The sequence below is a fragment of the Pelodiscus sinensis genome, chromosome 4, assembly GCF_049634645.1.
Source record: "Pelodiscus sinensis isolate JC-2024 chromosome 4, ASM4963464v1, whole genome shotgun sequence".
Classification (NCBI taxonomy): domain Eukaryota; kingdom Metazoa; phylum Chordata; order Testudines; family Trionychidae; genus Pelodiscus; species Pelodiscus sinensis.
Genome location: NC_134714.1, coordinates 163,190 through 176,490, shown reverse-complemented (window position 1 = coordinate 176,490; position 13,301 = coordinate 163,190).

Here is a 13,301-nt window from a genome sequence, read left to right as displayed (position 1 = left end):
CTTCTGTGAGTGAGAGACTCTTGCTGTAGGCTATGTCTACACTGTAGGCTTCTTGCGCAAGAACTGTTTTCCACAAGAGTTCTTGTGCAAAAGGTCTTCCACAAGAGTCTTCCATGTGCTTTTGCGCAAGAGTGTCCAAGGCAGTGTGGATGCTCTCTTGCACAAGAAAGCTGATGGCCATTTTAGCCATAGGGGTTTCTTGGGCCAGAAAATCATGTTGCCTGTTTACACTGCCTTCTTGTGGAAGAGCTCTTGCGCAAGAGGGCTTATTCCTCATGGGGAGAAGAATAACTCTTCCAGAAGATGCTCTGTTTTCCGACGCTGGACTATAAATTTACTTGCTCAAGAACACGCATGCAGTGTGGTCACCTGGCAAGTTTTGGCGCAAAAACAGCTGCTCTTGCGCAAAAAGCCTGCACTGTAGACGTAGCCTATGAGTTCTCATTTGCATGAGTCCTGATCTCATTTGCATATTATCTGCCGATCCATTTTTGCGCTGGAGTTTTTGAGCAAAAACAAGCAGTGTAGACATTTCCTTTTTGTGCAAAATCAAGTGATAAGCTGAACTAAGACCATATCTTCAGTACAATCACTAGTTACTGCAGTGACTGATGTCCACTCCACCCTCCTTCTGTAAGTGGTGCATGCCTTTAGCAGGAGTGATTCCACCAACTGAAGAGCAGAAGCATGGGTGGGCTGAGAGCCAGGACACTTAGCTCTGCACTTCTCCCTGCCAGGAGGACAATTATCCCCACAAGAGCAGGGCTGGGGGGAGGGACGGGCAGGGAGCCCAAGCAGCAGCCAGAGCAGGGAGCCTGAGTGACAGCCTCTCTTGGAGCAGAGACTGAACAGTAACACAGCTGGGCAGAGGAGCTTTTTTGTCAATTCCATGGCTCCAGCAGAGCCTTGAAATTGGCAAGGCAGCCAAGAGCTGATGTAAGGAACCCTGGGTGTGTCTAGACCACAGGGTTTTGTTGACAAAAGTGGACTTCTGTTGACAAAACTATACCTGCATCTATGCTACCGCCAAGTTCTGTTGACAGGAAGTCGACAGAATGCAGCAGTTTTATCGACGGCGGTAAACCTCATTCTATGAGGAATAATGCCTTTGTCAACAGAGTGCTGTTGGCAAAAGGTAAGTGTGGATGCAGGAAAGAATTTATGACGACATTAAAGGCCTCCAGGAAGAAGCCTTGGTGGACACTCTTGCCACAGCTTTCAACCCTATTGTTCCTGCCTGCAGCCATCTTTAAAAGGCACAGGCACCCAGGATTACCATTCTGGCAGCAAGCCAGCAACAGCCAGGACCCTGAGATCATGCAGCTCTGTCTGGTCAGGAAACTCGGAGCCATGTCCCAGGGACAAGCCCCCCAAGACACCCCTGGCCCTTCCAGGGACACATCCCCCTAGGAAGCCAGGGGCACCAAACGCTGGGCACCCTCCTAGCCTGGGCCCAAGATAAAAGCCCTCTTGGAGCTGTGGTCTGAAGAGGAGGCTCTTCAGCTCCCATAGTCCAGGCGCAGGAATGTGGACATGTACTCCAGAATGGCTGATGGTCTGGCAAGGAAAGGCCACCACCCTGCACCATTCCCCAGGTCACAGCCAAGGTGAAGGAGTTGTGGCAGGGGTACGTCAGGGCCCGTGAGCGCAGCTCCCACTCTGGGTAAATGGCACACTACTGTGCCTGCTACAAGGACATGGACTGGATCCTGGGGGCAGGGGAATCCCTGCCTCCTGAGAGGCTTGTGGAATCTGGCTTAGAGACCCCTTGTCGCGAGGAGTCCCACACCGCACTGCTTGGCCCTGGAGTTGGGCCGTACACTTCCAGGCCCGGCAGTCTAGTTCATCACAAACACAGGCCCAGAGGCTTAGTCCAAGGTCAATGCAGGCCCGGAGGACTAGCCCATCACAAACGCAGGCCCAGAGGCCCAGCCCAAGTTCAACGCCGGCCCTGAGGCCCAGCCCAAGTTCAACGCCGGCCCTGAGGCCTAGCCCATCACAAATGCCGGCCCTGAGGCCTAGCCCAAGGTCAATGCAGGCCCTGAGGCCTAGCCCAAGGTCAATGCCGGCCCAGAGGCGTAGCCCATCACAAACACAGGCCCTGAGGCATAGTCCATCCTCTGGGAGGATGGGTAGGGGGTCCAGGCCCTCCCTCTTCACCTGATCCCAACCCAGGGCCCTCTTAGTGGTGGGTGGTTCCCACCATTGGCTCGGTGGGGAGTTCTCCCTGAAACGCACCGAGCCCCCCAGGGGATTCCCTGCCCCTTGCCCTGGGTTGCTTCCTACCCCAGCCCCGTGGCTGATGGAGACCCCACCTGCAGGCGCTGGGCTGGTGGCGACCGTGCCATTGGCAGGTCCGGCGTCTGGGGTTGTCCACGTGGTGGGGCGTGCCGCCCCCTGTGGTCGGCGTTGCGGTCGTGCTCGGCCCAGGGATGGTAGCAGCAACGGTGGCAGGCCCAGCGGCTCTTGCTCCAGCAGTAGGTCCGGCTATGGCTCTGGAGGTTGGGCAGGAGTTCCTCCTTCCCCGGAGGCCAGCTGTAACTGAGCTGTTTCCCTGGACTTTATACCTGGCCTGCAGTTGGAGCATGTTTTTCCATTAAAAACGTTTGCAGAAAAAAGCGTCTAGATTGGCACGGACGCTTTTCCGCAAAAGCACTTTTTGCGGAAAAGGGTCCGTGCCAATCTAGACATGGTTTTGCGCAAGAAATCCCCGATCGCCATTTTCTCCATCGGGGCTTTTTTGCACAAAACAGTTTTTAGCTGTCTACACTGGCCCTCTTGCACAAATACATTTCCGCAAGAGGGCTTTTGCCCTAATGGGAGCAGCATAGTATTTCCGCAAGAAGCACTGATTTCTTACATGAGATCATCAGTGTTCTTGCGGAAATTCAAGGGGCCAGTGTAGACAGCTGGCAAGTTTTTCTGCAAAAGCAGTTGCTTTTGCAGAAAAACTTGCCAGTCTAGACACAGCCAGCGTGTGATGAATGAGTACAATGTGTGAATGTGGGGCCAGGATGGGTTTTGGGGAGGAAGGCACCAGGGACATGGGGCAATCCCACATTTGGAAGGCCCTGGGGAAAATCATCAGCCTCCTTGGGAGAATTGTTCCCTCAGGGCTTCTCGAATGCGCAAGCCCAGCTGTTGTGCTTGCCGGATGGCAGCTGTCCACGGCTGCTCAAAGTGACGCCCCTCCACATCAGCCTGTGTCCCCCACGCAGGGAGGAAGGCCTCCCCTTTCCTCTCCGCTAGGTTGTGCAGCACACAGCATTCTGCAACCACATCGGGGATGTTGTGTTCCCCCATGTCCAGCCGAGTGAGCAGGCATCTAAATCTGCCCTTCAGATGGCCAAAGGCGCACTCCACCTGGAAGCGAGCCCAATTCAGGTGGGAATTAAACAGTGCCCTGCTCGCATCCAGGTGGCTGGTGTAGGGCTTCATGAGCCAGGGCATAAAGGGATACGCTGCGTCGTCCATGATGCACGTAGGCATCTGCGCATCCCTAACTGCATAGTTCCTCTCTGGTAAAAATGCCCCAACCTGCAGCCTGCGGTACAGATAGGAGCTCCGGAATATGTGGGCATCTTGTGTCTTGCCTGACCACCTTACACAAATGTCTGTGAATTGTCCCTGGTAGTTGACCAGGGCCTGCAGCACCATGGAATACTAGCCCTTTCTATTAATATACTGTGCTGCTCGATGGGGTGGTGAGCGGATAGGGATGTGAGTCCCTTCGAGTGCTCCATCACAGTTCGGAAAACCCAGCCCCACAAATCCGGCGAAGATGGTATGCAGGTCTCTAAGGCAGACAGTCCTGTGAAGCAGCTTCAAATTGATGGCTGTCACCACGTGCAGAAAGGGACAAATACAATCACACATAACAAGACATTAGAGGAGTAGCATGAGCTGATGAGAGGTGCTCTCCGACCCCACCCCTCCCAGACCCCAAGAACCCTCAGACAATCCCCCGGTGTCCTCCGCACCACCGCAGGGTGAAGCCAAGCAGGCTTCTACCACTCCCACCTCATCCCCCATTCTCTGTGCCCGGTCCTGACAGTCCCCCTTGTCATGGAACGAGGTGTACTGGTATTTCGAATTAGAGAGCCTAATTCAAACTACCTACTCCGTGCCATGTGTAGCCCCGGGCACGGAGTCTGCACTAATGGGGATTTAAAAATGGCGGCGCCCGGCAAGATGCAAATGAAGCCCGGGATATTTAAATCCTGGGCTTCATTTGCAACCTCGAATGTCTATATTAGCCACCCTAGTTCGAACTAGGGTGGCAGTGTAGACATACCCTAACAGATTTATTGAAGCATAAGCTTTTGTGGGCAAAGACCCACTTCGTCTGGTGCATGTCAAGGAGTCTGGTGGCATCTTTAAGACTAAAAATTTTATTATGGTGTAAGCTTTCATGAATTGTAATGCACTTTGTCAGACGTCTGAAAGAAAAGAAAAGAAGCACATAGGAGAGATAGAGTGATGGGAGTGTTACATCAGAGCTAATTCAATCAGGATGGGTATGGATAAGAAGGTGAGAAACCCTAAAGTAGAAAATTACTTATGGTAAAGAGCAAGCCATACCAAATCACTATCCAGGCCCATTCTGATGGGGTCAAATTTGCATATGAATTCCAGCTCAACAGATTCATGCCATAGCCTTTTTTTAAAGGTTTTGTTTGTTTTGTTTTGTTGTGTTTCTTGAGGATGGCAGCTTTCAACTCTGTGTGTCTGGGGAGGTTAAAATGTTCTCCCACTGTTTTGTGTTCATTTATTCTGTTATATACAGTCCAATTTGTCCAATGTCCATGGCAGAGGGGATTTGCTGGCACATGATGGCATATATCATGTTAGTAGATGTGCAGGTGAATGCGCCTTTGATTATCTGGACATAAATGCTGTGGCATGAATAACGAGGATAGGAGAGAAGGCACTTTGTATGTTCATGAGGGATAGTGAAAAATTTTCCATCACAACTGTTTTTTATATGGGAAGTTTGAGTTTCCAACTAAAAGAAATTTATCACAAAAAGTATTGGCTTTCCCTGGAAAATGTTACCTTCTCAGCAAAAAAACCCAAACACCCAAAACGTTGATTCTGAAATGCCACTGTGGTGCCTCAAGGACATTTTCAGCTGATGTCTGTCTCCGTTTTCCTTTAGGGCCATGCTCCTCAGCAGGACTACAGTTCCCATGCTGCACCATGGCCAAAACACTCCCAGAATGCAACATGATATAAGCAACAGGGGAGACACCAGCTGGCCATGGAGTCTAGCCCATAGATGAGAATGGGAGAAATTAGATACTCAAACTACCGTGCACATGAGACTTAGCAGTGGCATTTCTGAATTTTAAAAAATGATTTTTTTTTCTTTCACCAAAAAATAATGTTTCTATGGAAAAGTTCAATGAGCTATTTTTTCCAATTTAATCAAAAATTTCCACCCAAAACCAAGTCTGACGAGCACTAGTCCTGAGTCATATAAAATAAAGGGTAGCTCCCCCAGGCTCCGCCTGGCACCAACTCTGGCATTGTTTTAGTGCCAGGCATTTGTGGGTATATACCCCTCCTTTTGGTGTATCTTAGTAAGTTTCATGCCCCCCCTTGGAGTCTTTTATTTTACAAATTATGTTTTAAAATTTTGCAAAGTTTGAATTCTAGAAGCCTCTGTAGATTGGCTGAGCCTTGGTAGGAAGAGGGACTTTCAGGCAGACCAGAGCTTTATAAAGCAGTGAGCAAGTGACCAAGGAGCTTGAGAACAGGTGAGTGCTAACAGGGAGTTTAGAGAGGGAGTTTGGAAGGGAAGAGGGTAGGGCACGAGGTTCTCTTGCCTTTCCTTTTAAATCCTTTCTCCAGGACAGCAGGGATGGATGGTGATAGGTCTGCTGTTGTTACCTGCACAGTGTGTGCCATGTTTGTCTTCCTCCCAGAAGAAAGAACGGATTTCATCCGCACTAAGTTCAAGCTGGTTGCCATTTTGGAAGAAAAAATTAGAGGACTAGAGGCCCAAGTGTCGACCCTACGCTCTATGAGAGAGGATGAAGACGTCCTCTATAGAAGACAGTATTTAATCTTGCAAGCACGGCAGGCAGAAGAGCTGGAGAGGGCAGTACGGGACCAGGAAGAGAACTGCCAGCATGTAACTTCTAGAAGGGGAAAAAGGCCAGCATGGGAATCCCCTGATGCTATAGAGGTAAGTAATTGCTTTCAGGCTCTCTCCACAGGCTCTGCAATGGTGAATGCTTTAGAAGGGACCTCACATGGAAGAAACTGCAAGGGAACACCATCTGCTGGAAGGCATGGGATGCGTAGTCCTAGGGATGGGTGTTCCACGACCACCACCCCCAAAAGAAAATGACGGGTGGTGGTGGTCAGGGACTCCCTTCTAAGAGGGACTGAGCCATCCATCTGCCGTCCGGACCTGGAATCTTGAGAGATGGGCTGCTTACCGGGAGCTCGAATTCAGGATGTGACTGAGAAGCTTACCAAACTGATCAAACCTTTGGATCGCTACCCCTTCCTTCCGAGGTGTACCGGTAGTTCGGAATAGGAAGCCTAGTTCGAACTACCTAGTTCGAGCCCTGTGTAGCTGCACTGCACGGGGTTCGAACCAGCGGGGTTTTAAAAATGGCGGCTCCCCGCTTATGCAAATGAAACCCGGGAAATTCAAATCCCGGGCTTCATTTGCAAGTGCGGTATGCCTACATTACCCTCCTAGTTTGAACTAGGAGGGTAGTGTAGACATACCCCAAGAGAGGAAGGAGCCTCTTTGCAGACAGGCTTGCAAACCTAGTGAGGAGGGCTTTAAACTAGGTTCGTTGGGGGACGGTGACCGAAACTCTGAGCGGAGTGGTAAAGTTGGATATTGGGAAGAAATGCAAAGAGGAACGAGCAAGAAAGAAGGACCCCTGATTTGAATGGAGAAGATAGGGTGATCAAGTGGTTATCTGAGGTGTTTGTACACTAATGCGAGAAGCCTGGGCAACAAACAGGAAGAACTGGAGGCCCTGGCCCAGTCCAAGAAATATGATTTAATTGGGATAATAAAGACTTGGTGGGATGACTCGCATGACTGGAGCACTGTCATGGAAGGGTATAGACTGTTCAGGAAGAACAGGCAGGGGGGAAAAGGAAGAGGAGTTGCACTATATGTAAGAGAGCACTATGATTGCTCTGAACTCCAGTATACAGAGGGAGAAAAACCTGTTGAGAGTCTATGGGTTAAGTTTAGAGGTGCAAACAACAGCAGTGATACTGTGGTACATGTCTCCTACAGGCCACCGAATCAAGCGGATGAGGTAGATGAGGCTTTCTTCGGACAACTGAGAGAAGCTTTCAGATCGCAGGCCCTGGTTCTCTTGGGGGACTTTAATCACCCTGATATCTGTTGGGAAACCAATACGGCAGTACACAGGCAATCCAGGAAGTTTTTGGAGAATGTTGGGGATAACTTCTTGGTACAATTGCTGAAGGATCTGAACAGGGGCCATTCGCAGCTTGACCTTCTGCTCACAAACAGGGAGGAACTAATTGAGGAAGTAGACGTGGGTGACAACTTGGGTAGCAGTGATCATGAGATGGTAGATTTCAGGATCCTGACCAAAGGAAGAGAAGAGAGTAGTAAAATACACACCTTGGTCTTCAGAAAAACAGATTTTGACTCCCTCAGAGACCTGATGGGTAGAATCCCCTGGGATGCTAACATGAAGGGGAAAGGAGTCCAGGACAGCTGGCAGTATTTTAAAGAAGCATTATTGAAGGCACAGAAAGATACCGTCCCAATGCGTAATAAGAGAGGCAAACATGGTAGGAGACCGGATAGCCTTATGGGGGAAATCCTTGGTGAACCTAAGCACAAAAAGGGAGCTTACAAAAAGTGGAAACTCGGACAAATGACCAGGGAGGGCTTTAAATGTATAGCTCGAGAATGCTGGGGGGTTATCAGGAAGGCAAAAGCGCAATTAGAATTGCAACTGGCAAAGGATGTGAAGGATAACAAGAAAGGTTTCTATAGGCATGTTAACAAGAAGAAGGTGATCAGAGAGGGTGTGCAGCCCCTAATGGATGAAGGAGGTAACCTAGTGACAGATGATGTGGGGAAAGCTGAAGTACTCAATGCTTTCTTTGCCTCTGTATTCACGGACAAGGTAGGCTCCCGGACTAATGCTCTAAGTGACGCAAGATGGGATGAAGATGGACAGCCCTTGGTGGGTAAAGAACAGGTTAGGAACTATTTAGAAAAGCTAAACGTAAACTAATCCATGGGTCCGGACTTAATGCATCCGAGGGTACCGAGGGAGTTGGCAAATATAATTGAGGAGCCTTTGGCCATTATCTTTGAAAAGTTGTGGAGATCAGGAGAGAGCCCGGATGATTGGAAAAAGGCAAATGTAGTGCCCATCTTCAAAAAAGGGAAGAAGGACAATCCAGGGAACTATAGGCCAGTCAGTCTTACCTTGGTTCCTGGAAAAATCATGGAAGGGATCCTTAAGGAATCCATTTTGAGGCACTTGGATGAGAGGAAAGTGATTAGGAATAGTCAGCATGGATCCACAAAGGGAAAGTCATGCCTGACCCATCTGATTAGCTTCTATGATGAGGTAACTGACTCTGTGGACCTCGGAAAGTCAGTGGATGTGATATACCTTGACTTTAGCAAGGCTTTTGATACGGTCTCCCACAATATTCTTGCCAGCAAGTTAAGGGAATATGGATTGGACAAATGGACGGTAAGATGGCTAGAAAGCTGGCTAGAAGGTCAGGCCCAGCGGGTAGTGATCAATGGGTCGATGTCAGGATGGTGGTCGGTTTCTAGCAGAGTGCCCCAATGTTCGGTTCTGGGACCGGTTTTGTTCAATATCTTTATTAATGACCTGGATGAGGGGATGGATTGCACCCTCAGCAAGTTTGCGGATGACACTAAGCTAGAGGGAGAGGTAGATACACTTGAGGGCAGAGATAGGGTCCAGAGTGACTTAGACAAATTGGAGAATTGGGCCACAAGAAATCTGATGAGGTTCAACAAGGACAAGTGCAAAGTCCTGCACTTGAGATGGAAGAATCCCAAGCATTGTTACAGGCTGGGGAGCCACCAGTAGTAGTTCTGCAGAAAAGGACCTGGGGGTTACAGTGGGGAATGTCTAGACTGGCATGATTTTGCGGAAATACTTTTAACTGAAAAGATTTTCCATTTAAAGTATTTCCGCAAAAGAGCATCTAGATTGGCAACGATGATTTTGCGCAAAAAGTGCTTTTGCGCAAAAGCATCCGTGCCAATCTAGACGCACTTTTGCGCAAGAAAGCTCCGATGGCCATTTTAGCCATTGGGCTTTCTTGCGCCAAAAATGTAGGTGCCTGTCTACACTGGCCCTCTTCCATAAGTATTCCTGCACAAGAGGGCTTATCCCTGAGTGGGCGCGTGAAAGTATTTGCGCAAGAAACACTAACATAAGAACATAAGATTTTGTACATGTAGCCAATGTAGACAGCTGGCAAGTTTTTGTGGAAAAGAGCGTCTAGATTGGCAGTGACGCTTTTGCGCAAAAGCATCTGTGCCAATCTAGACTTGGTTTTGTGCAAGAAAGCCCCGATCGCCATTTTCGCCATTGCTTTTGCGGAAAAACTTAGAGCAGTGCGACCAGGGGAGCAAAGCGGACAGGGGACTGCAGACAGGGGAGTTGAAGAGGGAGAGCAAAGCGACCCCACCGCCGAAGAGGCTACCCGGTGAGAGTACAAGCTGTGGTGTGAGTGTGTGCCTGTGCCTGACTGTTTGAATTTTACAGTTTGAAGTGTGAATTGAGAGTCTGATTCCAGGTGAGTGCTAGCAGTTTCAGTTTCAGCTTCTGTGGCAGTTGGGACTGAGAGCCTGCCATTGTTCCCTTGATTGCCTCTGATTAGCCTCAGGCTCAGCCTTCCCCTGTGTGACTCAGAAGGGGGCAGGCCTGACCTAGGCAAGCAGGCTTTAAAAAGTCAGAGCAGTGCGACCAGGGGAGCGAAGCGGACAGGACTGCAGACAGGGGAGTTGAAGAGGGAGTTGAGCAGAGGGAGTGACTGATGGTGATGAAGACCCGTAGCGCTTGTGCCAGTACTTCTCCTGTCTCCTCCACCTGTGCCTGTATCCAGACAGAGATCCTGAGCATGGATGCCTCTACCCAGGTCCTGGTGTGGTCTTGCTGTAGTTGTGGCTTGCAATTCCCACTGAGTGATCTCCAGGCTGGGGGAGACAACCGTTGTGAAAGGTGCCTGCTGGTGGAATCTCTCAGGCAGCAGGTGGGAGAGGTACAGGAGGAGGTGGCCAGGCTGAGGAGCATTCGAAGCCATGAGGAATTCCTGGACAGTATTCCTGTGGAGTCCACGGAGGTCACTGTCCTAGGATGTGGGACTGTTGACCAGCCACTTATGGAGGAGGCAGTGGTGCAGGGTGAGAACTGGCAGCTGGTTACTTCCGGCAGCAGGCAGTGTTCCACCCCTGCTCCTAACCCTCCCACTGTGTTGTTACATAACCGTTACACTTTACTTTCAGCAGGAGACAAGGAGTCACCCCCCACAGTGGAGGAGACCAGGCCTTGCACCACCAAGGTTGAGCAGTCTCCTGCTACCACTGCGAGGAGGAAACGTAGGGTAGTGGTGGTTGGAGACTCTCTTCTGAGGGGAACGGAGGCACCCATCTGTCGCCCTGACAGCTCATCTCGAGAGGTATGCTGTCTGCCAGGGGCCCGTATCCGAGATGTTACGGAGGCATTGTCGAGGATTATCCGGCCCTCTGACTACTACCCCATGCTACTCATCCACGTGGGCACAAATGATACTGCCAGGTGTGACACTGAGCGGATCAAGTGTGACTACAGGGCTTTGGGAGTACGGGTGAAGGACTTTGGAGCGCAGGTGGTATTCTCCTCTATCCTTCCTGTCAAAGGTAGGGGCCCGGGCAGAGAGAGGTGCATCCTGGAGGTGAATGCCTGGCTGCGACGATGGTGTCGCCAGGAGGGATTCGGCTTCCTTGATCACGGGGTGCTCTTCCAGGAAGGACTGCTTGGCGGAGATGGAGTTCACCTTTCCAGGAGCGGGAAGGCCTTGTTTGGACACAGACTGGCTAACCTTGTGAGGAGGGCTTTAAACTAGGTTTGTTGGGAGCAGGTGAGCAAAGCCCACAGGTAAGTGCTGCATGTGCGGGACTGGGAGATGGGTTGGAAATGGGGGGACTACGGCCTATAATGGCAAGGAGAAAGGAGGGTCAGGGCACAACAGGGAGGCAAGATCAAATCAGTATCTTAGATGCCTATATACAAATGCGAGAAGTATGGGTAATAAGCAGGAAGAACTGGAATTGCTAACCAATAAATACAACTATGATATCATTGGTATTACAGAAACCTGGTGGGATGGGACGCATGATTGGAATGTTGGTATGGAAGGGTATAGCTTGCTCAGGAAGGACAGACAGGGAAAAAAGGGAGGAGGGGTTGCCTTGTATATTAAAAATGTACACACTTGGACTGAAGTGGGATGAATGTAGGAGATAGCTGTGTAGAGAGTCTCTGGGTTAAGCTAAAAGGGGTAAAAAACGAGGGTGATATCATGCTAGGATTCTACTACAGGCCACCTAGCCAGGTGGAAGAGGTGGATGAGGCCTTTTTTAAACAATTAACAAAACTATCCAAAGCCCAAGATTTGGTGGTGATGGGGGACTTCAACTATCCAGACATATGTTGGGAAACTAACACAGCGAGGCACAGGCTATCCAATAAGTTTCTGGACTGCATTGGAGACAACTTTCTATTTCAGAAGGTTGAAAAAGCTACCAGAGGAGAAGCTGTTCTGGATTTGGTTTTAACAAATAGGGAGGAACTAGTTGAGAACTTGAAAGTGGAAGACAGTATAGGGGACAGTGATCATGAAATAATAGAGTTCATGAACTTAAGGAAAGGTAGAAGAGGGACCAGAACAATTGAGGTAATGGATTTCAGGAAGGCAGATTTTGATAAGCTCAGAGAACTTGTAGGTAAGGTCCCATGGGAAGCAAGACTGAAGGGAAAAACAACTGAGGAGAGTTGGAAGTATTTCAAAGGGACGTTGTTAAGGGCCCAAAAGCAAACAATTCCGCTGTGTAGGAAAGATAGAAAATATGGCAAAAGACCAGCTTGGCTTAACAAGGAGATCTTGCACGATCTCAAAATAAAAAAGGAGTCATATAAAAAATGGAAACTAGGACAACTAACAAAGGATGAATATAGGCAAGCAACACGGGAATGCAGGGGCAAGATTAGAAAGGCAAAGGCACAAAATGAGATCAAACTAGCTACAGGCATAAAGGGAAACAAGAAGACTTTTTATAAATACATTAAAAGCAAGAGGAAGACCAAGGACAGGGTAGGCCCACTGCTTAGTGAGGAGGGAGAAGCAGTAACAGGAAACTTGGAAATGGCGGAGATGCTCAATGACTTCAAAGTTTTCTGTTAAAAGCATTTGCAGAAAATCATGCCAGTCTAGACGTAGCCTTACAGTTTGTGCAACACTGAGCGATATGGCGCTAGGGGAGGATGTGAATTTGTCTCAGACAGTGTAGAAGTGATGGATTTTGTTACTTTCTATTCTCTCTGTGGCTTCCACAGCGGTTGGTGCAGCTGACTTCTGAACTGCCCAAACAGCTGGTTCCAGGAGCTGCCAGAGCAGCAGCCAATGTAGCTGGAGATGAAGACTACCTATGACAGGGTCCCTAGAGCTGTTCCAGAGACAGACATGTCGGATGCTGCTGGAGTACCCTGTGGCCAGGCACTCTGGAGATCCCTGGGGCCAGCCAGAGTAACTGCTGCTAGGGTATGGCTGGTCCCAAGAGCACCTGAGCATCAGTTCCCAAGGGGCATACTAGGTCTGGAATGTTGGTACCAGTAAGGATAATATTTAGTCTTAGGTAAAAATCATGGACAGGTTATTCATTACCCAAGACCTCCCTGTGACTTTCATCAAAAATATCTGTAGGGTAAAGATTTCTGAGACAGGCTATGATATTCTGTTAAGAACCCCTATTCTAAATTTCAAGTCTGGAACAGGCAGACAAACATCATGTCAAAGATACAGTACATGAAGGTTATCCCCTCTTCTCTCCCTCCCCTCTCCCCCCCACTTAGCCCATTGGAGGAAGGTCATAGAGCTAACGATCCAGACAACAGGTGAGAGACAGGACATAACACATTCAATGGTGCTAGGAACAAATGCTTACTGTCTCTGCTTAATCCCCAGGTGCAACACCAATGAATCACATCCGTGCACATCTGTGCACCTTCCTAAAGCTAACAGACACATCA